The sequence below is a fragment of the Diceros bicornis genome, chromosome 24, assembly GCF_020826845.1.
Source record: "Diceros bicornis minor isolate mBicDic1 chromosome 24, mDicBic1.mat.cur, whole genome shotgun sequence".
NCBI classification, from domain to species: domain Eukaryota; kingdom Metazoa; phylum Chordata; class Mammalia; order Perissodactyla; family Rhinocerotidae; genus Diceros; species Diceros bicornis.
Window position 1 is genome coordinate 14345787 of NC_080763.1, and position 26813 is coordinate 14372599.

The 26813-nt window shown below is 35.3% G+C and overlaps 1 protein-coding gene across 8 annotated transcripts in view; it reads left to right on the plus strand.

Annotated features, from left to right (window-relative positions):
- The window catches only part of FUT8 (fucosyltransferase 8), a 298401-nt gene that overhangs the window by 26145 nt on the left and 245443 nt on the right, over positions 1-26813 (plus strand). For 7 of the 8 annotated variants that reach the window (XM_058567138.1, XM_058567146.1, XM_058567145.1 and 4 more), the window contains exon 2: positions 9771-9868. The exons of the other annotated variant lie outside the window; for it this stretch is intronic. The gene's annotated coding sequence lies outside the window, so the exon portion shown is untranslated. The remainder of the gene's footprint in view (positions 1-9770; positions 9869-26813) is intronic. 8 annotated transcript variants of the gene reach the window in all.

The window sequence follows — 26813 nt, forward strand, 5'->3', positions numbered from 1 at the left end:
AGGTTTCATTTTCTTGGATGTCAAATAATTTTGGATTATAATCTTTATGTTGTGAATGTTATGGAATCTGTTGTATTTCTCCATAAAAGGGCTGATATCTTTGTGTTAGCAGACAGTTAATTTGGTTGTACTCATACTGCAAACTTTGTATCTTAGGAGGCAATTCAGTTGTCAAAATTTTTTTTATTAGCTGGTGTCTGTCCTGCATATATGCAGTTCATTGGTCAGTCAGTTGGTCTGCCAAAGATTTGGGCAGAGTTACACATATGATTTATGACTTCCCCTATCTGACTCTCTTCTTTCTGGAATTTCGCCCCCACTTTCCAGTGTTGGTGGTTGCTTTGACAGCTTCCTCCAGAAAAGTAAAATAAGTAAAATTATTTATAAATAAATTTTTAATTTTTTTTACTTTTTATAAGTAAAAAAAAATTTCCTCCAGAAAATAAAAACTACAAATAAAAGCTGTGGTTCTCTGCTGGAATTTTAATTTCTTTGGTGGCCACTAATTGTGGCCTGCCCTCAGTCTACAAACAATATATTTGGAAACTACCCCTGGCATTTTTTTGTTCCAAGTATATACTGCTCTCTAGAATCTGTCTACTTTTGTTCATGTTCCTGTGCCTTTAGATAGTTGTTGTTGTTTGTATTTTGTCAAATTTTATAATTGTTATCTGCAGGATGATTGGTCTGGACAAGCTTATTCTACCGTATTGGACATGGAACCTTCCCCTTCACTACTTTTTTTTAAATGCCTAGTCTCATTGATTTTAACTTTTTAAATGTTTTTCAGTCATATGGTAACTTTTTTGAATGTTCAAATTTGGAGAACAAGAGCCTCTTCAAGTTTACTTTTGTGTCTTTGTTTTTCTATGTGTTCTGTGTGTCTTTTTGATGGGCCTTTATTGGTTTTTGAACTCGGTCAGGCATAAAATGATGTCCCAGGTTCACTTTATATATTCCCTGCTTCAGATATGAGAACAAGATTTAGATACCATGATATGGGTGCTAGGTGCATTTTTCAGGGACATCATTGCTTTTAAGGCTTCTTATTGGACAAAGCTAAGAAAGAGATATTTTTTAAAAAAGTAAATTCATATATCCATTCAAATTTAACATTTAAGTCTATTTTGTCTTAACACTTTCATTTGATATTTCATGTTTTCCTTACCGTACTAAAAATCTTAGTTCCTGATAACACATTTGATTTATCCTACACCATGCAAAAAAGTTGTTTGCAAATCGCAATACCAGTGTTACTACTATCATAAAATCAAAATCATAAAACGGGGGCCGGCCCCGTGGCGTAGTGGTTAAGTGCATGCGCTCTGCTACTGGCGGCCGGGGTTTGGAACCCTGGGCACGCGCCGATGCACCGCTTGTCAGGCCACGCTGTGGGGGCGTCCCATATAAAGTAGAGGAAAATGGGCACAGATGTTAGCCTAGGGCCAGTCTTCCTCAGCAAAAGGAGGAGGATTGGCATGGATGTTAGCTCAGAGCTGATCTTCCCCACACACACACAAAAAAATCATAAAACTGAATTTCAAGATTTCTTTAGTAGTTCTTTTTTTCCTTAGAATATATTCTACAGATATACTTTCCAGCGAGAGTGCTGTCTTTAAAGTCATTTTGAGTAATTCTGTTTATGTGTAGTTATTTTACCAACTCAGTATATATTTAAGATCATTTATTTTGGGGCTTGTGTTTTTCCTTTTGATTTTATTTTTAAATATATAAAACATTCATTTAGTGCAAAAATAAAAATTAATAATATATATACTTAGATAAATCTTGCTTCCACCCCTATTTCCTCCTTCCTTGCCCCTTTCCCTTCCTTGCCTTTTATAAGTAACTATTTGTATTCACTTTTGGTATTTTCTAGTGTTTTATTTTAAAAAAATAAAATCCATCTACTTTTTTTCCTTAAAAGCTGGAATACATTGTATTCTGTGCTGTACCTTGCTTTTATTTACATAATATATCCTAGAGGGCAATATATGTATGCATAGAGATCTTCCTCATTCTTTTTTACAGTTGTATAATAACCACTGTGTTAATTTACCTTAGTTTATTTATCCAGACCCTGTGGGAGTATTTCTAATCTTTTCTATTGCAAACGATAGCTCAAGGAATAACTTTCTACATTTGTTTTATTGTATTTGTGAAGGTTTATCTTCAGGATGGCTGCAGAGTCTTGGGGGATTATTGGATCAAAATATAAATCAGTGCTATCTGATAGAAATGTAATATGAACCACATGTGACTACTAGAAAACTTAAATTACACATTAAAAAATTAAAAATAAAGTTTCAACTAATTATAATTATTTCCAAATATTATCACATATATTTAAAATATTTCAACACTCAACATCATGTTGAGTGATAATTTTTATATTAAAAATTATTTATGAGACCTTTTAATTCTTTTTTTCTACCAAGTCTTCAAAATCTTGTGTTATTTTATACTTAAAGCACATCTGAGTTTGGACTGGCCGCAATTCTGGTACCCACTAGTGCTCAGCAGCCACATATTTTCTCACTTTTTTTTTTTTTGCCTTATAGTTTTGTGGGGTTCTTTGGCCATGCATACTTTAGAAAATTGCTTTTATTGTTGAATTTATTAATTAAAAATTATATCTTTTGCCTTTGGATTTTAAGTCCCTGCTAGACTTGCCTCATTCCCAGGTTATACTTGAAATCATTTGTGTTTTTTTCTAGGACTTTATTTATTTATTTATTTATTTATTTTTTAAAGATTTTATTTATTTATTTTTTCCCCCCAAAGCCCCAGTAGATAGTTGTATGTCATAGCTGCACATCCTTCTAGTTGCTGTATGTGGGACGTGGCCTCAGGATGGACGGAGAAGTGGTGCGTCCGTGCGCGCCCGGGATCTGAACCCGGGCCACCAGCATCGGAGCGCGCGCACTTAACCACCAAGCCACGGGCCGGCCGACTTTATGGTTTTAACTTTTATATTTTGATTTCTGATCCATTTGGAATTTATCTTATTTTTTGGTGTATTCTACAATTTTGGTTTTGTTTTCCATTTCATTCAAAAATTGTTTAATAGAACATTGTTTAACTTTCAGGAGGAAAGGCTTTTTGTTGTTTTTTATATGTAGGTTTTTTTGCATTGTGATCAGAGAGCATAGTTTGTGTTATTTCTACTCTGTTGAACTTATTGAGATTTTGTTTATGACCTTATATATGATCAGTTTTTGTGACTTGACAAGAGATTGTTTTCTCTATCAGACTACAAAGTTTAATATAGTAAGTTCAATATAATACAATATAATATCTACTTTATTGATTACGTTGAAATACAAGGTTAAGAATTTTAACGGCTCCTAACAGGTGTAGTTTAGGCTCTCAATCCCAGAATTTTAGAGCTGAAAGAGACCTTTACGATTTGTTGCAGTTCTTTCATTTATAGAAGCAAAGCTAGAAGACTAGAGAAGTGATATGTCATACCCAGACTCATGTAATAAGTTGATATTCAGAGCTGAGACTAGAAGCTAAGCCTATTCATTTCTATTTCAGGATTCTTTCTTCAATGCCAGACTGTGTTCTTGAAAGTCAGGATAACCCAGATCCTGGGCTCCTCATATGCTCCTTAAAGTGTAGCTAAGGCAATGTTACATATTTATATACTGGCATTTAAAAAAAGGCACAGAAACACAAATGATTTACTCAATATCATAGAGATAATGTTAGGTCATAAGACTCTGGCTTGTAGATTTTACCTCTGTGTCTTATCCAGTAAGGGAAGGGCTAGCTAGAACATGGTAGCAAAAAGGCTAATTGCTATGAACTATAGACTGGGAGCTAGAACTGGAGCTGGCGCTGGAAACCATAAAAATGTCAGATGAATTTTGGACTTTGGTGATGGGGGCTGGGGTGATGTTAGGGTGATGAAAGCTTCTACCATGACTAAGTAGACTCTAGAATCTGTAGAATGGGGGACAGAGTAAAGCAGGCTGTGGAGCCACCATCAGTCTTGTGCTCATCACAAGGGCCATTTGTTTCTGTTCTCATTCCCTGGAGCATTCCACTATTTGCCACCTAAGATTTAGGATAATCGTAGATAATGAAATAAAATTCATCTTACGTCTGCAAAATAACTTTATTTTGCAAAATACTCTCAACAAATATTATGCTGTTTGATCCTTGCCATATCCTTGTGAGACTGGCAGAAGGGATATTGGTGAGCAGAAAATGTGAAATACTGATGTGTGTCAAAGCAGTGTGCTAGAAACCACTAAAGGATACAAAGATGAATAGACATAGTCTCAGCTCTCATGTGTTCACAATCTTGTGGGGATGAGCTGGGTGAGGGGAACAGCTAAATGTAATGTAAGGCAAGTTGAAAAAGATTGAGAAAGTTGAACTATTTCCCATGGGAATTTAAAAGGAATAATGGTATTATAACTAAAGGAAATTTTAGTATTTTGCCTTCTGATTTCAGACTAGCTGAAAGGATAACTGTAAAAGGATCTTCACTGTAATAGATAATTGATATAATTTTCTTTTCTAATTTTTTAGAAATCTTATTTTTATTTTAGGTGATTCTGTAAAGCTTATCTGAACAAGTTTATGAATTATTAAGGATGACAGAAGTCACTTAAATTTTTGTTTTAGTGATTTTTGGCTTATAGGGCTGGCTTGAGGAGGAGGAAGCAAAAAAGGGAATTGATTTTGTAATGTCAAACAGAACTTAAAAATTTAGGACAGATTTACTTAGGCCATTATGAGTAAAAATTTAAATGGGCCCTATTAATTGGTAATAAACTAGATAAAATTAATTAGAGTAAAGTTGATTCAGTACTAGTTGATGTTGACAATGTAGACAGCCTCAGGAAACGGGGGAGTAGTGTGGACGTCTCTTAGTTCCTAACTTAGTTTCTTGTTTTGCTTCAAACTAATGTTACCTTTCAGGATCACTATGGGAAATATTTGCTTGCCAATAAATATGAGTTTAACAATCTTACAATAATGAATTCATTTTTGTTGAAATTGGGGACAAAACAGACTTTACAGTTTTTTCATTTATTCCTAAAATTCATTTTAGTTATCAATTAACCCAAAATACTTTCCATTTTCCCTTAACATCACCTACTTGACTCATTTCCATTTGCCAGTATAGAAAGAATGCTAGAAGGAGTAACTTCCCTTGATGCACCAGATTCATTGGAGTATTAGTTAGTGCTCCAGGGAAGGGAGAAGGAGAGAGAGACAACATAAACAGTTTGCTCTTCTCCTTTGGGGCTTACTTTCTTGCTCCATGTGTTTTCTCCCCCTATGTTGGTCCATTGCTAAAAGACATTGAGGTCCTATCTTATTGCTTTTTAAATCTAAGCCCGCAGCAGCATGCCCCATACTTTATAGAGGTTGACAAATTTCTAGTAGTAAATTATCCATAGCCTACAGCCCAGCCTCCTGTGGGCTGTCCTCACCTCTACCCTACCCCACTTCAATCTGGTAGTCTCATATATGTAATATTACCTCCCTGTTTGGAGCACCTCCATTTTTGAAGTCCAACTTTTGGGATACCTAGAATGGTCTTAGGATCATCAGTGTTATAAGACTCTAGTGCCTCAGTTATACTTAGCTTTTTAATTTAAATGTGTTCACGGTCTTCGCTCCCTACGGGTAAATAGCTTTTTACTATAAACACACAGTACCTCTCTTAAACACACAGTACCTCTCTTCTATTTTTCTTAAAAATAACCAATTTCATCCCTGACAGTATTTCTTTTTGTCATCCGTTAAACATTTGTTGTTTTCTCACAAATTTAATTTTTCCTTCATTTCATATGTGATGATTTTATTGTGTGTGGTTTTGTTTTTTTTTTTTAGAACAGGATGTATTGTTTCTTTAAAGATGAGAATCAATGGGCCATGTGCTGGTTTTCTTTCCACTCAGAGTATATTCAGTTTAGCTCACAGTCTTCTTTCTTCTAATAATGTGGATAAAAATGACTGACTTGGTGTTCAGCAGCAGAGATTGAAAATAAAACCTGTGATTCCAGCCTCCTTTTTTGTACTTCTTTATTTAAAAATTTTCTAAAGAATTTTTCTTTCTTTCTACTTTCTTTTAGCTATCATGGGAAGAATTTAAGATGTTTCTTTAGTTCCACTATGTTTCTCCTGAAGACTTCGTGTTTGCTTTGCTTCTCTTCCTTTGGTATGTTCACCTTGGGTTAGTCTACAGCTATAACATTCGACCTGAATTCAACTGCCACTGATAAGCAAGTATAGCATTTCCTCTTAAATGAGTAATTTTCTCTATGTATTTGATTTGAGCATAAATGAAATCATAAGCTGCACTCTTGGTTATATATTTTCACATATATTTCGTTTCTTTCAGAGAAATCTTTCCTAAAATTAGTTTTTCCTTATGTTGACTTTTTATTATTTCTGATTACTGGGTACTATTTATTCTTTGCGCTCAGCTGGTATTTGCCTATTTCACTTTCATGGTTACTATTCTTTTCTATCACATATTATGCATTTATTATATACTTCAGGATAACATTAACATATGAGTGATGTTAATTGAATACATCTAATTTGTGGAAAATTTCAACATTCAGTGCTATCACAAAGTTAATGTAGCTCATAATCCCCTTTTAAAATAATTAAAATATTACTTTCAGCCAAGATGGACTAACAGGGATTGGTCTCCTTCCACCTGAAACAACTAACTGGACAAAGGATATGAAACAACAGTTCTTAAGACATTTGCCATCAGGCAACAAAAGACATTGATCCCTGAGAGACAGGAAACAAATTAGATGAGACCTACGATTGCTCTAGCCTGGAGAGAATTTCTGGGCATGACGCAGGGCGGTAGAACTCAGGAGGAGTCTAGAGATTGCCCTGAGTTCAGAAGGTGGAGGTGGGAGGCTGAGGAGCCAGGGCCACTGGAGTTCACAGGGCAGAATACCAGAGAGGGGAGACCTGCAAGAGAGCTTTACAGATCTGCAGGGGTCCCTTTCAGGAGTTCAGTTGAGTACTGATCAGTACATGCCTGTGAGGAGACTACCTGAGGCCAAGGAAGAACCACCCAAAAGGAATTGAGGAAATAGTACGATACTCAGAGCTCGCATACCACCAGGAATAGAGCCTGAATCCCTCAGACAGTAGAAAATCTCATAATTCACTGAGTATTGGTGGAGCACCTCCACCATTCTAGTTTTCATATCTAGATGTTTGATTTGGGTCTTTTTTCTCTGTCTTTACTGAAAAGGTACTCAGTCTTTCCTTTAGCTTCTAGAACATATGGAATACATTAGTTTTATGGACATATGGAATACATTAGAATTAGTTTCTTGATTCTATCAACTGTGTCATTTCTGGGTTGGTTTTGATTGATTGATATTTCTCTTCCTTATGGCTCTATTTTCTTGTCTTTTTTTTTTTTTTTTTTTTTTACCTACTTGGAAATCTGTAGATCCTTGTCAGGCATGTAAAAGATAACATTACAAATTTTACCTTGTTGGGTGCTGGATATTTTTGTATTCCTATAAATATTCTTGAGCTTTTTTCTGGAATGTATTTAAGTTTCTTGGAAAGTGTTTTGATTCTTTAAGATGTGCTTTTAATCTTTAAGTGGGACCATTTAATCTAATTTTGCCCTACTACTAAGGGGAAACCTTTCTGAATACTTTACCTGATACCCTGTGAATTATGAGGTTTTCCATTTGGCTAACCATCTGTTACAGATGCTAAGTTGAGGATCAGGTTGTTCCTTCAAGGTTTGTTTTTAAGATCTGCTGGGATCATTATAGAGTGGTCTTTATTCTAAGACTAATTGAGGCCTGCTGAGGTCTCTGCTTATTGCCTGGAGTATACGCAGTCTCTGCTCTGGTTGGATGGAATTCAGATATCTTCCACTCTATATGAACCTTGAATTATTCATTTTTTTAGCTCCCTGGCAGTTTTTTTGCCTGGCCTCCTGCAATTTCACTCTAAGTATGTGCAGGTTAGTATTAAGTCAAAGACTCAATGGACCCCTATGTAGATATCTGGAGGTTTTTTCTGCCTAACTCCCTCCTCTGGTACGTTATTCCAGTAATTCCTGCCACCTACATCTTTCTGAACCCCGATCTTTGTCTATTCAAGTTAGCGAGACTGCTGTGCTCTGCTTTGAATCTCCCTGCTTGTAGTGGTGTCTAGAATGTCTCCTGACACAAAGTCAAAGTGCTTATAGGGCTTGTCTAGCTTGTTGCTCTCTCAGACAACACAGATCTACACTAATTATTGCCCAATGTCTGGAAACTATTGTGTCATTTATTTTGTCTAGTTTTGCAGTTATTTACTGTCTGAGGATAAATCTTGTATTAGTTACTTCATAATGGCTAGAAACATAAATCCCATACTACTGGATTATTCTGGGAGGTTGGTAAAGACTTTGGGTGAAGTTATAGGAAAGAATCACAATGAGCCTTGGCTGATTTTATAGTTAATGGCCATTTAGAATTTTGTATATTTAAGGGCCCTGGGAATAGTTGACTTGGCAGTGGTTTGTTTGTCCTTTTCAACTAGATCTGTCAGATGAGGTCATGTAAATAATAAAGCATTACACAAATGTGCTTCTTATTTTTGGTTTACAGTAATTTATTGAATTTTTTTACAGGCTGTTCTGCCTTAGAATAGATTTTTGACTCTTGGAATTTAAAGTGAAAATAGTTGGATTGCCTTTGTGGTGGAGGAGTTGGAGTCGGTGATGATGCTTCTATATTATTTCTAATCGCCAAAAATTGGTTTCAGTAGGCTGTGATGTCATCGGAGAAAGACTGCTTCTCGCAATTAATAATAGTGTCAGTCTGAGAATAATCTTATGTTGTAACAATAGTAAAGTAACTGGCAGAAAGACATATTTCCATAGAATGTATTGTCTCTATATTATTTTTGAGTTTTTGTACTCAGTGACTTGCACATACATACTCAGTGAATATTTGATGTGTGAATCTTTATTAAGACCGTTTCACTTGTTGGTCAATCATAATAATTATTTTCTGTGTGTCAAACATAGTACTAGATGATGGAGAGGCAGCAATAAAAGTAGGAGATAGGATCCCTAATCAGAAGACTACATGAGATGGCACATATATAAGGCAGCAAAATATTCTAGCAAAGATGGATGGAGTACAAAATGATTATATCAGCCCTCAGGGAGGTGTGGAGGGGCTGGGTCTTGAGAAAGTTGATGGATATGCGTTGATTCACAAAGAGGATAAGTGAGAAAATTCCCTGTTCTAAAAAGAAGGAATGGTGTGTTGCAGGGTGACAGCAGAGAATGACAAAATTGTTTTGTGGAAAGCAAGCAAAATAAATTGACTTGAATGGAAGTTTGTAGAAGATAGAAATTAGGTTGTAGAGCTAATTGGGGTATGGGGGATGTAGAAGATTTTGAGCGTTAGTCTGAAAAGAAGGACATTTCTAATTGCCTTACATGTTAAAAAGTAAACAAAATTAAAGAATTTTGTGTTCACAAAGCAAGTTTTATAGGTGCCGACTTATTTTAAGATGATCTGTGAAGCAAATTAAGACACTGAGTGTTTCTGCATTTGACCGTAATTTGCAAAATGAAAACCCATTCGTTATTGGGATTTGAAAAGCACTGCTTGCCGAATGAGTGAATATACAAAAAGTTTTACATGTTATGACTGGCTACATAGGGGGGAAAAAGGATTTTTTAAAAAGTATCATAACACTAACTGAAATTTGAGTAGGGCTGAATTTCACATATTTTTCTTTTGTTGCAGGTTGCCACTTTTGCTAAGAGAGCACCCATGACCCTGATGGTGTTTTAATTTAAAGTAAAGTGCTCTATTGCCTTTATCGATTAACTGATCAAATTCAGGTTAGTACATTTTGTGGACATGATGTTCCTGTTCAAATTTAATGTTAATATTTTGAGAAATGGATAATTTTGTGTTTAAAGCTACATATGTATGTAGCAGTGAAGTAGAAAGGCCAAGTCAATCTAAACTCTATTGAATTGTGTATTAGTTAACAAACATTTTCTGACTACCTACTGTAGTAAAATGAAAAATATTTTACTTCCTATTTAATAGTTTTGTACTTTAAAGTAAGAGCCTGGATAAAACAAGTTGTGGATGAATACAATACATTGTACTTTTGGCATCATTGTGTGGCGTATTTGGTTCTGAAAAGAAACAACTCAAAATTTTTTGATTATTTTTAGTAGCTGATATTTAAAGGTTTTATTCTTGTCCAGACTTCAGCCATACATTAAAATTTTTATTTATTTCTTTTAGTGTTCAGTCTGTGAGTTTTGACAAATGTGTATTCATCACCATAATCTTGTAAATTCACTCACATTGCCTCTTTGTAGTCACCGTCTCCTTCCACCTCAACCCCTGGCAACCACTGATTTTTTTTTTTTGTCCCTATAGTTTGCTTTTTCCAGTATGTCATTTAAATGGAATCATTTAGTATGTAGCTTTTAAAATCTGGCTTCTTTCACCTAGCATAATGCATTTGGATTCATCCATGTTATGTGTGCCAGTAGTTTGTTCTTTTTTATTGCTGAGTAGTATTCTACTGTATAGATATACCACAGTTGGTTTATTCATTCACCAGCTGATGGACAGTTGGAGAGTTTCTAGTGTTTGGTGATTATTGCAGTCAGACTTTTTTTTCTGTTTTTATTGTGATAATACATATAAAATTTACCATCTTAACCATTTTTAAGGGTGCAGTTCAGTGGTATTAAATACATTCACGTTGTTGTGCAGCCATCACCACCATCCATCCTCGTAACTCTTTTCATCTTGTAAAATTGAAACTCTATACCTATTGAACAATAACTCTCCAGTCTCTGCTCCCTCTAGCCCCTGGCAATCACTATTATACTTTCTGTCTTTATGATTTTGACTACTCTAAGTACTTCATATGAGTGGAATCATACAGTATTTGTCTTTTTGTGATTGGCTTATTTCACTTAGCATAATGTCCTCCAGGTTCATCCATGTTATGGCATATTGCAGTATTTCCTTCCTTTTTAAGGCTTAATAATATTCCATTATAAATATATGTCACATTTTGCTTATCCACTCGATGGAGACTGGGTTGCTTCCACATTTTAGCTATTGTGAATAATGCTGCTATGAATGTTGGTGTATAAATATCTCTTCAAGACTCTGCTTTCAGTTCTTTTGGGTGTATACTCAGAAATGGAATTGCTGAATCATATGGTAATTCTATTGTTAATTTTTTGAGGAACCACCATACTGTTTTCCACAGCAGCTGTACCATTTTACATTTCCACCAGCAGTGTACAGGGTTCCAATTTCTTCACATCCTTCCCAATACTTGTTATTTTCTGTTTTTTTGATAGTAGCCATATTAATGGGTGTGAGGTGGTATCTCATTGTAGTTTGGTTTGCATTTCCCTAATGATTGGTGATGTTGAGCATCTTTTCATGTGCTTAGTGGCCATTTATATATTGTCTTTGGAGAAATGTCTATTCAGGTCCTTTGTCCGATTGTGAATTGGGCTGTTTGTTTTTTTATTGTTAAGTTTTAGGAGTTCTCTGCATATTCTGGATATTAATCCCTTATCAGATATACAATTTATAAGTATTTTCTCCCAATCTGTGGATTGCCTTTTTACTCTGTGGATAGTATCTTTTTTTTTTTTTTTAAGATTTTATTTATTTTTTTTTTCCCCCCAAAGCCCCAGCAGATAGTTGTGTGTCATAGCTGCACATCCTTCTAGTTGCTGCATGTGGGATGCGGCCTCAGCATGGCCAGAGAAGCAGCGCGTCGGTGCGAGCCCGGGATCCGAACCCGGGTCGCCAGCAGTGGAGCGCACTCACTTAACCACCAAGCCACGGGGCCGGCCCCTGGATAGTATCTTTTGATGTCCAAATTTTTAAAATTTTTCTGAAGTCCTGTTTGTCTACTTCTCCTTTTTTTACCTGTGCCTTTGGTGTCATATCCAAGAAATCATTGCTAAATTCAATGTCATAAGCTTTTGTCCTATGTTTTTTTTCTAAGAGTTTTATTATTTTAGGTCTTACGTTTAGGACCTTGATCCATTTTGAGTTAATTTTTGTATACAGTGTTAGGTAAGGGTCCAACTTCATTCTTTTCAATGTGTATATCCAGTTTTCCCAGCACCATTTGTTGAAAAGACTGTCCTTTTTTCCCATTGAATGGTCTTGGCACCCTTGTCAAAAATCATTTGACCGTGAGGTTTTATTTCTAGGCTCTCTATTCTGTTTCTTTGGTCTATATGTCTGTGTTTATGCCAACACCACACCGTTTTGTTTATTGTAGCTTTGTAAATTTTGGAATCAGGAAATGTGAGGTCTCCAGTTCTTTTGTTCTTTTTCAAGATTGTTTTGGCTATTTGGAGTCCCTTGAGATTCCATATGAATTTTAGGATGGGTTTTTCTGTATCTGCAAAAAATGTCATTGGGATTTTGATAGGCATTGCATTGAATCTCTAGATTGCTTTGGGTAGTATTGATATTTTAACAATATTAAGTCTTACAGTCTGTGATCATGGGATGTGTTTCCACTTATTTATGTCTTCTTTAATTTCTTTCAGCAATGTTTTGTGGTTTTCATTGTATAAGTCTTTCACCTCCTTGGTTAGGTTAATTCCTAAGTATTTTATTCTTTTTGATGTTCTGATAAATGGAATTGTTTTTATAATTTCCTTTTCAGATTGTTTATTATTTGTGTAGAGAAATGCAACTGACTTTTGTGTGTTGACTTTGTATCCTGTTACTTTGCTGAATTCATGTATTAGTTCTAACAGCTTTTTTGTGGAGTCGTTAGGGTTTTCTATATATCAGCTCATATTATTTGCAGAGATAGTTTTACTTCTTCCTTTCTAGTTTGTATGCCTTTTATTTCTTTTTCTAGCCTAGTTGCTCTGGCTAGAGCTTCCAGTACTGTATTGAGTAGAAGTGGTGAAAGTGGGCATCCTTGCCTTGTTCCTGATCTTAAAAGAAAAGCTTTGAGTTTCACCATTGAGTATGATGTTTGCTGTTGGTTTTTCATATATGGCTTTTATTATGTTGAAGAAGTGTCCTCCTATTCCTAGTTTGTTGAGTGTTTTTATCATGAAAGGATGTTGAATTTTGTCAAATGCTTTTTCTGCATCAATTGAGATGATTGTGTGGGTTTTCCCTTTGTTTTGTTGATGTGGCATATTACATTGATTGATTTTCGTATGTTGAACCATCTTTGCATTCCAGGAATAAATCCTACTTGGTCATGGTGTATAATCCTTTTAATATGCAGTCATACATTTTTAAAATAAAAATATGATTCTATATTCTTTATTGATATTACTTTATGTTATTGTTAAAGAGACCACAGTGATTTAACTATTGCCTTTTGGGGCTGGAGTTGCATTTCTTTTTAAAAAAATCATCAAAAAAGAACCAGAAAAAATGTAACAGATCTTGTGGGTAGGGGAAAAGACCTGTAATTTATGATCATTTTGAGTATAGAAAGAGAGATGATGCAAAATTATTAGAAAGAGGGTATGGGGGAACTTGTGGTATTTCCTGATTATGGAAAAGTCAGGTAGTTTTTTTGAGTATAGTGTTAGATCAGAAATGTACTGGTAGATTTGTATAGTTAACCCTTATATAGGTAGCTCCAAAAGTCACCTGTTTAGAATAGTCAAGTAATGGGGCTGGCCTGGTGGCGTAGCGATTAAGTGCATGCGCTCCACTGCTGGCGGCCCGCGTTCGGATCCCAGGCGCGCACTGATGCACCGCTTGTCGGGCCATGCTGAGGCGGCATCCCATATAAAGTGGAGGAGGATGGACATAGATGTTAGCCCAGGGCCAGTCTTCCTCAGCAAAAAGAGGAGGATCGGCATCGGATGTTAGCTCAGGGCTGATCTTCCTCACAAATAAATAAATAAATAAATAAAAATAAAGGATCTACCTTTAAAAAAAAAAAAAAGACTTTATACCTAGAATAGTCAAGTAAATTATAAGAATTCTCCTATCTTAAAAATGTACTTAAACTTAAAGAGGGCAAAGGTTGGGCATGAAAAGTCAATTTAAACTTTCTTGAATGAATATTTGAGATGAAATTGATGGAAACTTTCTATTCTTCTGCTTAGGGGAAATGAATAATATAAAAAATTAGCTATTTAGTGATCTCAGAAAGGCCATTTGAATATTTACAGTGAATATCTGGTTCATTATTTGGTACAGAAATAAAAAGACCTTCAGCAAAATATTATGCTCTGACTCAGAGAATGTTGGTTTAAATTCCAGCTCCTAAGCCTGGACACTAAGAATCACTGCAGCTTTGAACTGTTCCCTTGTTTCTGAATGTTTTTAGATAAATTATGTAACTTTCATAGAAGCTTTATAGATAAATGGTATGCTATATTGTGTTCTCAGGGAATATTTCTGAAATAGGTAAAACATTTTAGGCAGAATCAGAGCATTTTAGAAATGTTTGTGAGAGAATAATTTGTTCACTGGGCAAATGTAACATAGAGTCAAAGATGATGCTATGCTCAGAAGTCATGATTTCTTCAGGATTTGAGCTATTCCTTTCATGAGTGTCATGTTAATTATATAAGTTATTTGGCATAAGTTTGTAATGCAACATCAGAGACATCATAACTGAAAGCCAAATATTCGGAAAAGGATGAACAACTAGCATGTGGGAATATAGATTCCATTTGCTGAAGAGCATGGTATAAATTTTTAAGGCAACTGTCATGTATTTCCTGAAATTTATTAGGATTTTGTGTACATACATACTTTTGAGTTCTCAGATAGATGACTGAGTTTCTTGACGGCAATGATCATTTTAGATTTTGGTATTTTCTGAAGGAAGTATTTCTACGGCAAGTGTTACTACTTGCTGAATGAATGACAGTCTCACCCGTCAATGGGCTACTTGGAGTTCATTAGAGCACCTTGTATCTGTGGATTCTCCAAGATTGTCAGGGCAAGAAGTAGGAAGTGAGTTTTCTGAGAGCATGAGAAAATGGAATCTATCAGAACTGTAAAAGCTGGTACTTCTCATAGAATTTTTACGTGATATGGACCTTGAGGAACATTTAGTCCAGTGCCCATAGTTTTTTTGTAAATAGATAAATGGAGACCCAGAGAGGTGAGGTGATATGCTTTTAGTCACACAGCTTAGCTGGAGACATGTAGTGTTGTGTTCATTTTGCTCATCACCCTGCCTCTCTTTATCCTTGACCTAGGGTTGGGATAACATTAAATTCCTCAGTTAAAAATTGTTTACAAAACTCAGTTTTAATTTCTTTTACAATTGATTTTAAGTTAAAGCAAGTCACCATTGAAATTGTATGAGATACACTCTTAATTTTCAAACAGATGCAAAAAATATGCTGATGTTGAATATATAGCTAGAAAGATCTAACGAATTATTTTTTAACAACCTCAAAACATTTTTATGTAGCCTAATTTAAAATGTATAAAATTTAAATAAGACCCCTATTTTCTTAAATACTTTATATAAATATGGACCTTAGATTTCTGGTTTAAAATCGAAGTACCCTAAAATAATGGGTTATTTTCTGCTCTGGAGGATTTCATTTAATAAACATATTTACAGATATAATTGGTGAAGTTCAGAACTACCAAACAGTTTTCTTTTTTGCATGGGCACTTGTAGGCCTAGAAAATTAGCAAAAAACTTTTTCAAGATACTATTTTAGAAATGGAACATTTTAAAATAAAAATAGGAATCAAACATATCATAAGTATTTACCTTTGGATATTTGATATATAGGCATATTAAGAGATTCTGACTCAGTTGAAGTGGTTTTAAGTTATACAGAAAGTACACCTCTTTGCTCTAATTTTTTGCTTCTGAAACATCATCTACTAATTGTATTATACTAAACTTCATCCTGATTCCCTAAAAATCGCTTTAGCCCTTTGGGACAAAGGAGACATTTATTGAGAGATAATTCTCTAGAAGTCTCTTGTGTTTCTGCACATCTTCTGAGCAGAAGCATTGACAGCTTTTTGGGTGGGCTATCTTTTCAAGGAAATTTGTATAGCAAACAGTTTAGAAAAATAGGAATAGTGTTTCCATAAGGACAGAGGACATATTTTCTTGCTGTCCAGGATAATCAGAATAATCTCTCTTAGAAAAAGGTAGGGTGCATTTGCTTGCATCTCCTTTAAAAGATTGGGGTTTTATAAGTTCAGCTTTCTTCTCTAGTAATGCAACCCACTGTGTGTGTAGGTATGACCTGGCTCTCCTTTTATTGCCTTTTAGAAATTAGAGTTTGGGGAGCCCATACAAATAATGATACTCTGGCTACTGCTATTGTTTTGAATAGTAAACTGTTCTTTGTCTCTGGCCCAGGAGTGTCATATCTTCCTCCAGGATTATCTGATGCTGACTCACCAAATATCATTAACACAACCTATTGATAAAACAAAGCTGAATTTATTACTTATTGCAGTAAGAGGGAATACCACCTTGACAAAGCTTTTGTAATGTCTTAGAGTGGTAAGGTCAAGATCAAAATTTTAGAGTTTGAAGTTTGGTTTAATTTGAATCTTACAGTGGTGGTGATGAGGCTTGATTAGAATTAGGTAAATATCATGATATAACAGTTTAGAATTGGTGGAAACTGCAAGGCAAGGATTTTGAAAACTGTTGATGCCTCCTATTGAAGAGTTGATGGGTCTTTCCTGAAGCTTCTGTAATGAACAATCAAAGTTATCTCCCTGCAAGAGTCTCCTGGAATAGTAGAGTTATGCTGCTGAAGACATTGGATTAGCAAAGTCATGTTATTGTATGAGGAGAGATGTTATGTGTAGGTGAATTTGTAGCCTTATTTATGTTTTGTTTACTTGGGTGAAGATCATTAATGAAGATAATAGGTAAACATGGAGTTAGCTCTGATCTCTCTGATTTATTTTATTTTTCAATTTGAATAGTATTTGGAATAGTATTTGAAGAGAGACGTTCTTTAGGTCGGTTAAGTCACTTAAAGTTAGAAAAATGTGTTGTTGCTGCACTCTCAACTGAGTTCAGAAAATGAAATAACCTTTTCTGAAGTGAGTATGAGAGTGTAGCTCCCCCTTCATTGCCCACGTTTCTCTGTCATTACATTCCTGTGGTCTAGGAATCTTAGAAAAATTCTTACGAGAGAATGCTAATAGTCCCATGAGGTGGAGCATGGTGCTGGAGTTCTAGATGTAAGTGATTCTTCTCCCATTGAATATTTCTTATGTTTTGAATAAGTACTGCAGTATTGTGTTTGAATTCTTTCTTTGAATAATGTTGAAAATACATAATAATTACTTCATAGAAATATTGCGGGCACTTAAAAGGAAATTCTTTAGTAATACTAAAACCACGTGTGGTTGTGTATGTGCTTGTTCTTTTCTAGGTACAAATTAACAATGTATGTTGGTGATAAGTATAAATACAGATTGAACCAACATCTGTGGATTTGGATGGAAGTGACTGAAGTGGAGGAAAACAGGGATTTGTGATTCACAACACTTGAATTTAAGGATCTTCCAGCATGCAGCACAGACAAATTTTACCAAGCCTCAGTGTTTTCATAGTGGGTATTTGGGCAATTCAGAGACACTCACCAGATGTTGTAACAATGGTGATTTTTTTTTTTTTTTAATTTTAGAAGGCCTATTAGAATATAAAATTTGTAGTAACACTATAGCAATACCTGAAATAAAATATATTAAGATGGACAGAATGTAGAAACTAGTTTAAATAGATACCATAATTATAATAATAAAATAGACATACCTCTGGATTGTATTTGCAGTTCACATTTCCATCCTTCAGTGAAAAGAGTAGAAGAATGTGTTACTGTATTTTTTTTAATATGCTGTCCATATCAGTAAGAATAACTTGACCTTTAAAAAAGTCAAGATTTTTTGGCTTGTGGGCCATTTTGATGATTCCTGGGAAGGCCTTTTTTTGTGGGGCATGGGCATGGCATGGTGGCTGATCATTCAGGTTTGGATTCAACTTTGTTCCGTTGTAATTTTCCCTTCTCATTTTAGACTTTGAAGTTGGTCTACTGATATTACCAACAAGATAAATTTCCTCCAACTTGTAAGAAATATTTTCTAGTTTAAGAGAATTATAAATTGGCAAAGATAAAAACATAGAGCATGGATGTGTTTGATTTCTTTACTTTTATGGTTTGGAATCTTCACTTTCTTTGTGGTGTTTATTTTTTGTTGGATTCATAGATACTTGAGAAATTAGAGGAATCCTTGTCCCCCACCCCCCACTACTACTGCAGCCGCATAGGAGAAAAGAGGAAAGAAAGAAAGAAAACCACGTTGAACAATTTTTTTTCCTTGAACACCTATTCTGAATTAATGGATTAATGTGTAAGTTGTTTAGTTGGAGTTTTTTGTTTTTTAAAAATAGAATTTATTTCTTAGAGCAATTTAGCTTTATAGAAAAATTGAACACAAAGTGCAGAGTTCCCTTAGATCCTGCAACCTTGCTGTAATTGCTTATGACTTCCAGGAGTTTTTTTTCCCCCCCAATTCTTTTGGATTTTCTATATAGATGATCATGTCATCTGTGAACAAAGACAGTTTTATTTTGTTTTTTCCTAATTTGTGTATTGTTTATATTCTTTTCTTATCTTATTGCCTTAGCTAGGATGCCCAGTATGATACTGAATAGCAGTGGTGAAAGGAGAAATCTTGTCCTTGTTCCTGATCTTAAGAGGGAGGTATCTAGTTTCTTACTATTGAGAATCATGTTTGCTGTAGGTTTTTTGTAGATTTTCTTTATCAGCTTGAGGAAGTTCCCTTCTGTTCCTATTTTGCTGTGAGTTTTTATTATGAATGGGTATTGGATTTTATCAAATTCTTTTTCTGCATCTGTTGATTTCATGATTTTTCTTGTTTAGCCTGTTGATGTGATAGATTTCATTAATTGATTTTCAAATGTTGAACCTGAATTGTATACTTCGAATAAATCCCACTTGGTTGTGGTTTATAATCTGATTTGCTAATATTTTTTGAAGACTTTTGTATCTGTGTCCATGAGGCGTATTGGTCTGTAGTTTTCCTTTCTTGTAATGCTGTTGTCTGGGTTTAGTATTAGGGTAATGCTGGACTCATAAGAATGAGTTAGGGAGTACTCCCTCTGCTTCTGTTTTCTGAAACAGATTGCAGAGAATTGGTATCATTTGTTTCTTAATTGTTTGGTAGAATTCACCAGTGAAAACATCTGGGTATAGAGCTTTCTGTTTTGGACGATTATTTTTATACAATTTCTTTGGTCAATATAGGCCTATTCAGATGATCTATTTCTCCTTGTGTGAGTTTTGGTAGATTGTGTCTTTTAAGGAATTGGTCCATTTCATTTAAGTTATCAAATTTGTGGGCATAGAATTATTCATAATATTCCCTTGTTATCCTTTTAATGTCCATGGGATCACTAGTGATGGCCCCTCTTTCATTTCTGCTGTTAGTAATTTGTTTTTTCTCTTCTTTTTTCTTGAGAAGCTTGGCTAGGGGTTTATTTATTTTATCGATCTTTTCAAAGAACCAGCTTTTAGTTTTGTTGATTTTCTGTTTACCTGTTTTCAATTTCATAGATTTCTGCTCTGATTTTTATTATTTCTTTTCTTCTGCTTATTTTGGATTTAATTTGCTCTTTTTCTAGTTTCCTAAGGCAGAAACTTTGGGTGATTGATTTTAGCTTTCTTCTATTTTAATAATGCATCCAATGCTATATAAATTTCTCTCTGAGAGAGCAGATGCAATACTGCATATGCTGCATCCCACAAATTTTGATGTTTTATTTTCATTTTTATTTAGTTTAAAATATTTTTTAACTTCTTGAAACTTTTTCTTTGACTCATGTTATGTATGTTGTCAATTTCCAAATATTTGGGGATTTTCTAGCCATCTTTCTGCTATTAATTTCTAGTTTAATTCCATTGTGGTCTGAAAGCATACTTTGTATGTATGCTTTGTATGCATGTACTCTGTTCTTTTACATTTGTTAAAATGTGTTTTCTGGCCCAGAATATAGTCTACCTTGATGAATGTTCCTTTTGAGCTTGAGAAGAATCTGTATTCTATTGTTGTTGGATGAAGTGGTCTATAGATGTCAATTAGATCTAGTTGATTGATGATGCTATTCAGTTCAATGATATTCTTACTGATTTTCTGCCTGTTGGTTCTGTCTATTACTGATAGAGCGGTGTTGAAGTCTCTAAATATAATTGTGAATTTATGTATTTCTTCTTGCTGTTCTACTAGTTTTTACCTGTGTATTTTGATGCTTTGTTGTTAGGTGGATACTTAGAAGGATACAAACAAGTTATGTCTTCTTTGATAATTGACTGTCTATCATTATGTAATACCCCTCTTTATTGCTGGAAATTTTCCTTGCTCTAAAGTCAGCTCTTTCTGAAATTAATATCACTACTCTAGCTTTCTTTTGATTAGTGTTAGCATGGTATATCTTTCTTCATCACTTTAATCTGTCTGTCTTTATATTTAAGTGGGTTTCTTGTAGACAACATATAGTTGGGTCTTGTCTTTTGATTCACTCTGACAGTCTCTGTCTTTTAATTAGATCATCAATGTTTAATAATATATTGACATACTTGGACATACTTGACATACCATATTTTTTTTAACTGTTTTCTATTCCTTGCCCTTGTTCTTTGTCTTCCACTCTGTTTCTGCTTTCTCTCATTTTAATTGAGCTTTTTATATGATTCCATTTTCTATCCTATCTTCGTGTATCATTATACCTCTTTTTAAATTTTTTTTAGTGGTTGCCACAGAGTTTGTGATTATACACTTACTAATCCAAGTTCATTTTCAAATCAAACTATACTGCTTCATGGGTAGTGCAAGTACCTTATAACAGAGTATTCCCAATTCCTCTCTCCCATCCTTTATAACATTGTTGTAATTCATTTCATTTATCTATAAGCTGTGATCACCGAATATATTGTGCTACTGTTATTTTGAACAAATTGTTATCTGTTAGATCAATAAAGAATCAGAAATTATCAGAAAGAATCAGAAATCAAAAATATCAAAAAGAATAAGAAAAATAAAAGATTTAATATTACCTTTATTTATTGCTTCTCTAATGCTCCATTTCTTTATGTAATCCATGTTTCTGACCTATATATTTTTCCTTCTCTGAAGAACTTTTAACCTTTCTTGCAAAGCAGGTCAGTAGGCCTTCAGTTACCTCAATTTTTGTTTGTCAGAGGAAGTCTTTATTTCTTTTTCATTTTTGAAAGATAATTTTTCCAAATACAGAATTCTAGGTTGGTGGTTTTTTCTTTTAACACTTTTAAGTATTTCATTCCACTCATTTTGCTTGCGTGGTTTCTGAAGAGAAAGTTTGGTGTAATTCTTATTTTCCTTCTCTCTAGGTAAGGTTTTTTTTTTTTTCTCCCTTATGGTTTTCTCTTGATTCTTTCAAGTTTTTTCCATCTATTTTTCTCAATTTTATTATGATATGCCTAGGTGTAAGTATTTTAGTGTTTTTCCTGCTTGGTGTATTCTGGGCTTCCTGGATTTGGTTTGGTGTCTATCACTAAAGACATTCTTTTTCTGTTACAGTATTGTTGATTTGTAGCATTTCCTTTTGACTTTTTTCTTAGTTTCCATATCTCTGCTTACATTACCCATCTGTTCTTGCGTGTTGTTCACTTTTTCCATGAGAGCCGTTAGCATATTTACCATAGCTATTTTTAAACCCAGTGGTAATTCTAAAACCTCTGCCATATCTGAGTCCGATTTTGAGGCTTGCTTTGTTTCTTCAGATTGTGTTTTTTGCCTTTACAATCCTTTGTAATTTTTTTGTTGATAGCCAGACATGATATATTAGGTAAAGGAAACTGAGGTAAACAGGCCTTTGGTGTGAGGTTTTATGTTTATTTCACTAGGAGTTAGGCTGTGTTTACTGTTTGCTGTAGCTGTGGTGTCAGATGCTAAAATTTCTTGTAGTGTCCTTGTTTTTGTCTGCCCTGTTGTCTTGATTTTGTAGAGAATCCTTAAGTAGGGTCTGAGACTTGCATTTCTTTTACCTATAAGGCTCTGTTATTGTGTAGGAGTTGTACGGATGTCGTGGTGAGGGGGTGGGAGTTCTGTAGTCTGGGATTAGTTCTCAGTCTTTTAGTCAGCTTGATTTGGGTCTCTCTTTCCCCATGTTGAAGGATAGAGGGGGCTGGAGTTGGATGTTTCCTTTACCTCAGGTTGGTTAGACACTGTAAAACCCTGGTGGGTTAGGCTCTGTAATATTCCAGTTGGTTAGGCTCTGTTAAAATAGTTTCCTTTTCAGGAAGGCCTTTTTAAGAAGAATCAAGAGCTCTGGGCTTATTTCAAAATGATTCCTTTTCCCTTCTCCCTGCTGGAAACAGGGAGGAATTTTTCTTGGCTCTTTATGGTAAGAACCTGGTAGGGCTCCTGGAGGTAAAACTCAAGCAAGTATGGGAGCCTCTCAGAGACTGGGTCCCCTCACAGTGTTTTGCTCTAAGCTAGTCTACACTGAGCCTCCAGCAGTTGTCAGTTACTGTTGAAAGTGTTCCTACTGATGGGCTCCAGCTGAGGACTCATGTTCCTGGGCTTCTGCTTCACACACGCTGTGATTCTCTGTGTCGGCCTGTCTGTCTACTCAGTTTTCAGGGTAGTAGTTTGCCCTCTGAACTCAGTTCTCTGATGATTCTCATAAGAGTTGCTGATTTTCATTTTTTTCCAACTTTTTTTGTTGTTGTGAGGACAGGAATGTTGAATTCCAAGCTCTTTACATGTTGGATCTGATTGAAGGCTGTTTTTGACTCTTTGTGACAATTTTGCAATGGTAAAGACTTGGTATAATATCCTTTGTCTGATTTGGCAGTATTACTCATTTGGAATTTGATTTCCTTCTGGTGTACAAACCTGATGGTACAAAAGGTACAAACCTGATGTTTGTACATTTTGAGGTAATGTATTCTAATTTGCAGGAATGAATACAGAAGTTTTCCAGAGGGAAGTTGATCTTAGGACTGATTTTTGTTCTACGTGAGATAACTCATTCTTAGCCCATTTACTGTTGTTCTGTTTGCAAGTGTAGTTTGGGGGCAGCAGCACCCTTTGCTTCCTATGTTGATAGTCAAAGTTTGATTTTTTTACTCTTATACCATATGAAAATTACTTTACTTTTACAGCCTTTTTGGGTGTAGGAGGGCTATTAAAACCTTGTGTTGGGCCAGCCCCAGTGGCCTAGTGGTTAAGTTTGGCACGTTCTGCTTCAGCAGTCCAGGTTTGGTTCCTGGGCGTGGACCTACACCACTTATCTGTCAGTGGCCATGCTGTGGCAGCGGCTCACATGCAAAAAGAGGAAGATTGGCAGCAGGCGTTAGCTCAGGGCGAATCTTCCTCAGCAAGAAATATAAACAAACAAACAAACAAACCTTGTGCTGACACTTTGGATGTATGGAACCATTTAGTTGGATGACTCATTTAGATTGGGTGTCTTAATTTAATTAGTACACTGCCCTATTTTTATGAGCAGAGAATAATGTTAATTTTTACATTTTCTGTGATGTGGTAAAAAACTAATGCACATCATAAATTTAGTGCTTAGATATCTTGGTAGAAATAGAAGTGTAAAAAGAGAAATTGGTATAAATTATATGTAAAATGTAGTTTTCTTTCTTTTGAAAAACCTTCACATTAAAAAAAAATCACTAAGTTATAGAAAATGTAGACAACTTTTAGTTTTTTTTATTTTTTAATTTTTTGTGAGGAAGATCAGCCCTGAGCTGACATCCATGCCAATCCTCCTCTTTTTGCTGAGGAAGACCGGCCCTGAACTAACACCTATTGCCAATCCTCCTCCTTTTTTTCCCTTTTTCTCCCCAAAGCCCCAGTAGATAGTTGTATGTCATAGTTGCACATCCTTCTAATTGCTGTATGTGGGACGCTGCCTCAGCATGGCTGGATAAGCAGTGCGTCGGTGTGCGCCAGGAATCCGAACCCGGGCTGCCAGTAGCGGAGCATACACACTTAACTGCTAAGCCACGGGGCCGGCCCCGACAACTTTTTATTAAAAAAAGAGAATTGTCTTTAGTTTCACCAGTTTTACATGACTACGGTTACTATGTGGGTATATGTGCCTTTTAGTCGTTTTTCATATGTACGTTTTTTTTACATAGTTGTGATCATAGTTTATTTTTATTTTTATTTTTTATTTTTTTAAAGATTTTATTTATATATTTTTCCCCCCAAAGCCCCAGCAGATTGTCGTATGTCATAGTTGCACGTCCCTCCAGTCGCTGCATGTGGGACGCGGCCTCAGCGTGGCCAGAGAAGCAGTGTGTCGGTGTGCGCCCGGGATCCGAACCCGGGCCGCCAGCAGCAGAGCGTGCACACTTAACCGCTAAGCCTCGGGGCTGGCCCATAGTTTATTTTTAAATTTGTTTCTTTTTGCATTTAGTAGTGAGTTTTCTCATTCTGCATCGTTGTGTTTTTATTATATAATAATGTTTTTTCATTGAGTAAGGTACTATCATTGGTCAGACTGACAGTTTATTTTACCTATCACGTGATGAACTGTGTGTGCATTTAGCTTGTCCATGTCTTTTGATTTAGCTGTTCTGTGTATGTGCCATTTCCTCACCTGGATTTTCAGAAGTCTCAGTCTCTCTGTCTTTATTTTCTTTCTCTTTCTTTTAAGGAGTATTATATGTTCTCTTCCACAGGGCTAATTAACTTTTATTGGATCTTGAAAAATGGAATTTTTTTTAATATCATTAGAAAACAGTGCTTAATTTAAGACTTACATTGCCATGGTGATTCACACAGTTCTATTCTAAAAAATTGAAATTTAACTAGGTGATGAAAATGATCTTCTAGATGTGTCAGACTTGGTATTCTAAACTCTCACACTTAGGTTGTAAATTGTCATTAATCAAATATTTTAATATTTTGTGTTATACTTACAAGTTGAATTTTTCTGTACTGATTTCATATTTGTGGGTTTAATTTGATGTCTTTGTCAGGATTCCTTATTAGATTTCTCTGTGTTCTTCTGACTTTTCCTCTTCCCTTTCACTTGTGTTTAGAGCTGAATTGGGTCTAGCCATTTGAGTGGAAAGTCAGTACTAATAGAAACTTCTACTGAGTCTGGTAATTCTGAACTCACCTTCTCACCCATAAAAATCTATCCAAGGATTGTTTTTAAGACCTACTCTACTGCAAAAACCTTTCTTGCTTTCTAAGTTAGATATTTTATAAATGCCTTCAGCTTTCTTTTACTCTCATCTTCGAGATAGTTTACCATGATTAGAAGAAAGATCATCTTTCTACTAACCCCTTGGTGAGCCCAGGGGAAGGAAAGGATTATACAGAATCAATTGATTCATTTCATTGTAAAAGTAGTAAAATTCCTTAATTGGAATTTGTTCTTATTCTTTGTTCATGGAAGATAGGATTTAAAAAAATATATCACTTAGGAATATCTTTATTGTTATGGGGTCTAAAGTGATATATACAAGGATGCTCATCATATTTCTTTCTATCCTTCTCCTCTTCTTTCCCCTAGTCTTACTGTCCTGCCTTTTCTCCAACAAATTTAATGAACAGCTATTATGAGTTTGGAATACAAAATAATTAAGACCCTGCCTTTAGGAAGCTGATAATATAGTAGGCGAGTTGGAAATGTAACTTAAAATAATTACAGCACAAGAAGTCCCCTAATTTCCTATATAATAATGTATTCCCCAAAATGTGTTTGAAAATAGTCAGAGGAGTAGAAGTTGTTTGGGTGTTTGTATGGACAATTACTCCACAGAGCTAAAATGTATTATAAAATACCTAATTGTAATTTCTGGGCATGCTGTCTCCCTTGGGACCAGAAATCCTAGTTGGTGCATAACATCAAGTATCTGGATGGGATTGCTAGCCATCTGTGAGGCTGAGCAAATGGATCTTGGGCCCAGCCTTCTTGTAGAGGGGAGATGCGGGCTCTGGGATTTGAGCCCTGTTACTGGGGTGATACGTATATGAAGTTGAGAGAAAAAGAATCTTTCTCACGCTGCTGTGACAGTATGAGCTGGGTGCTTAACAGGTGCCTCACACTCATATATATATTTGATCACCCAGGATATCTGCTTCCAACCCCACAATACCTGTAGCTCTGTACTGTCCCTGTCCCAAGGGAGAAGTCAAGGACTGAGGTAGATTGTGGGAAGAGTTAGGCCAGACAAGAGGACACCTACCCCACAGGATATTAGAATGACAGCTTCATTTGCCCCTTCACCCTTACCCCCTCCCAGCTTTTATGTTTCTATGGCCAAGACTTTGTCTGTAGCAGGACTGGGAAATGAGGTAGGAAGAGTTAACCTTTTTTACATCATAGGCCAGGATGATAACAAGTGTTCCCCTAAATTTCAGAAAGGCCTGGCTTTACACTTCTTCTCCCAACTCCTTAGCATTGTGAGATGCCAGAGCTTCATGCAATAACTCAAAATCATCATTAATAAGATGATGTATAAAAGACTGAATTTGGTGTTCTGAAGGTAGTTTGAGGGTTAGTCTGTAATGTGTGAAATGTATTGAGCTGTGTGAAATTCAGTCCTGTGAAGCCTGCTTAGTGTGGTGAGTACAGTGGAAATATCTGTAAAACTTAGTAGTAGCACACAGAGAGGAATAGTAAATTGTGCCTAGAAGGTAATGAAAGGGTTCACAAAGGAGGGGATACTTGAATTCTTTAGTCTTCAGGTAGCTTTAAAAGTAGATGTAGTAATGAAAGGTTCTGCCTGATAATATTGAGATTTTGAA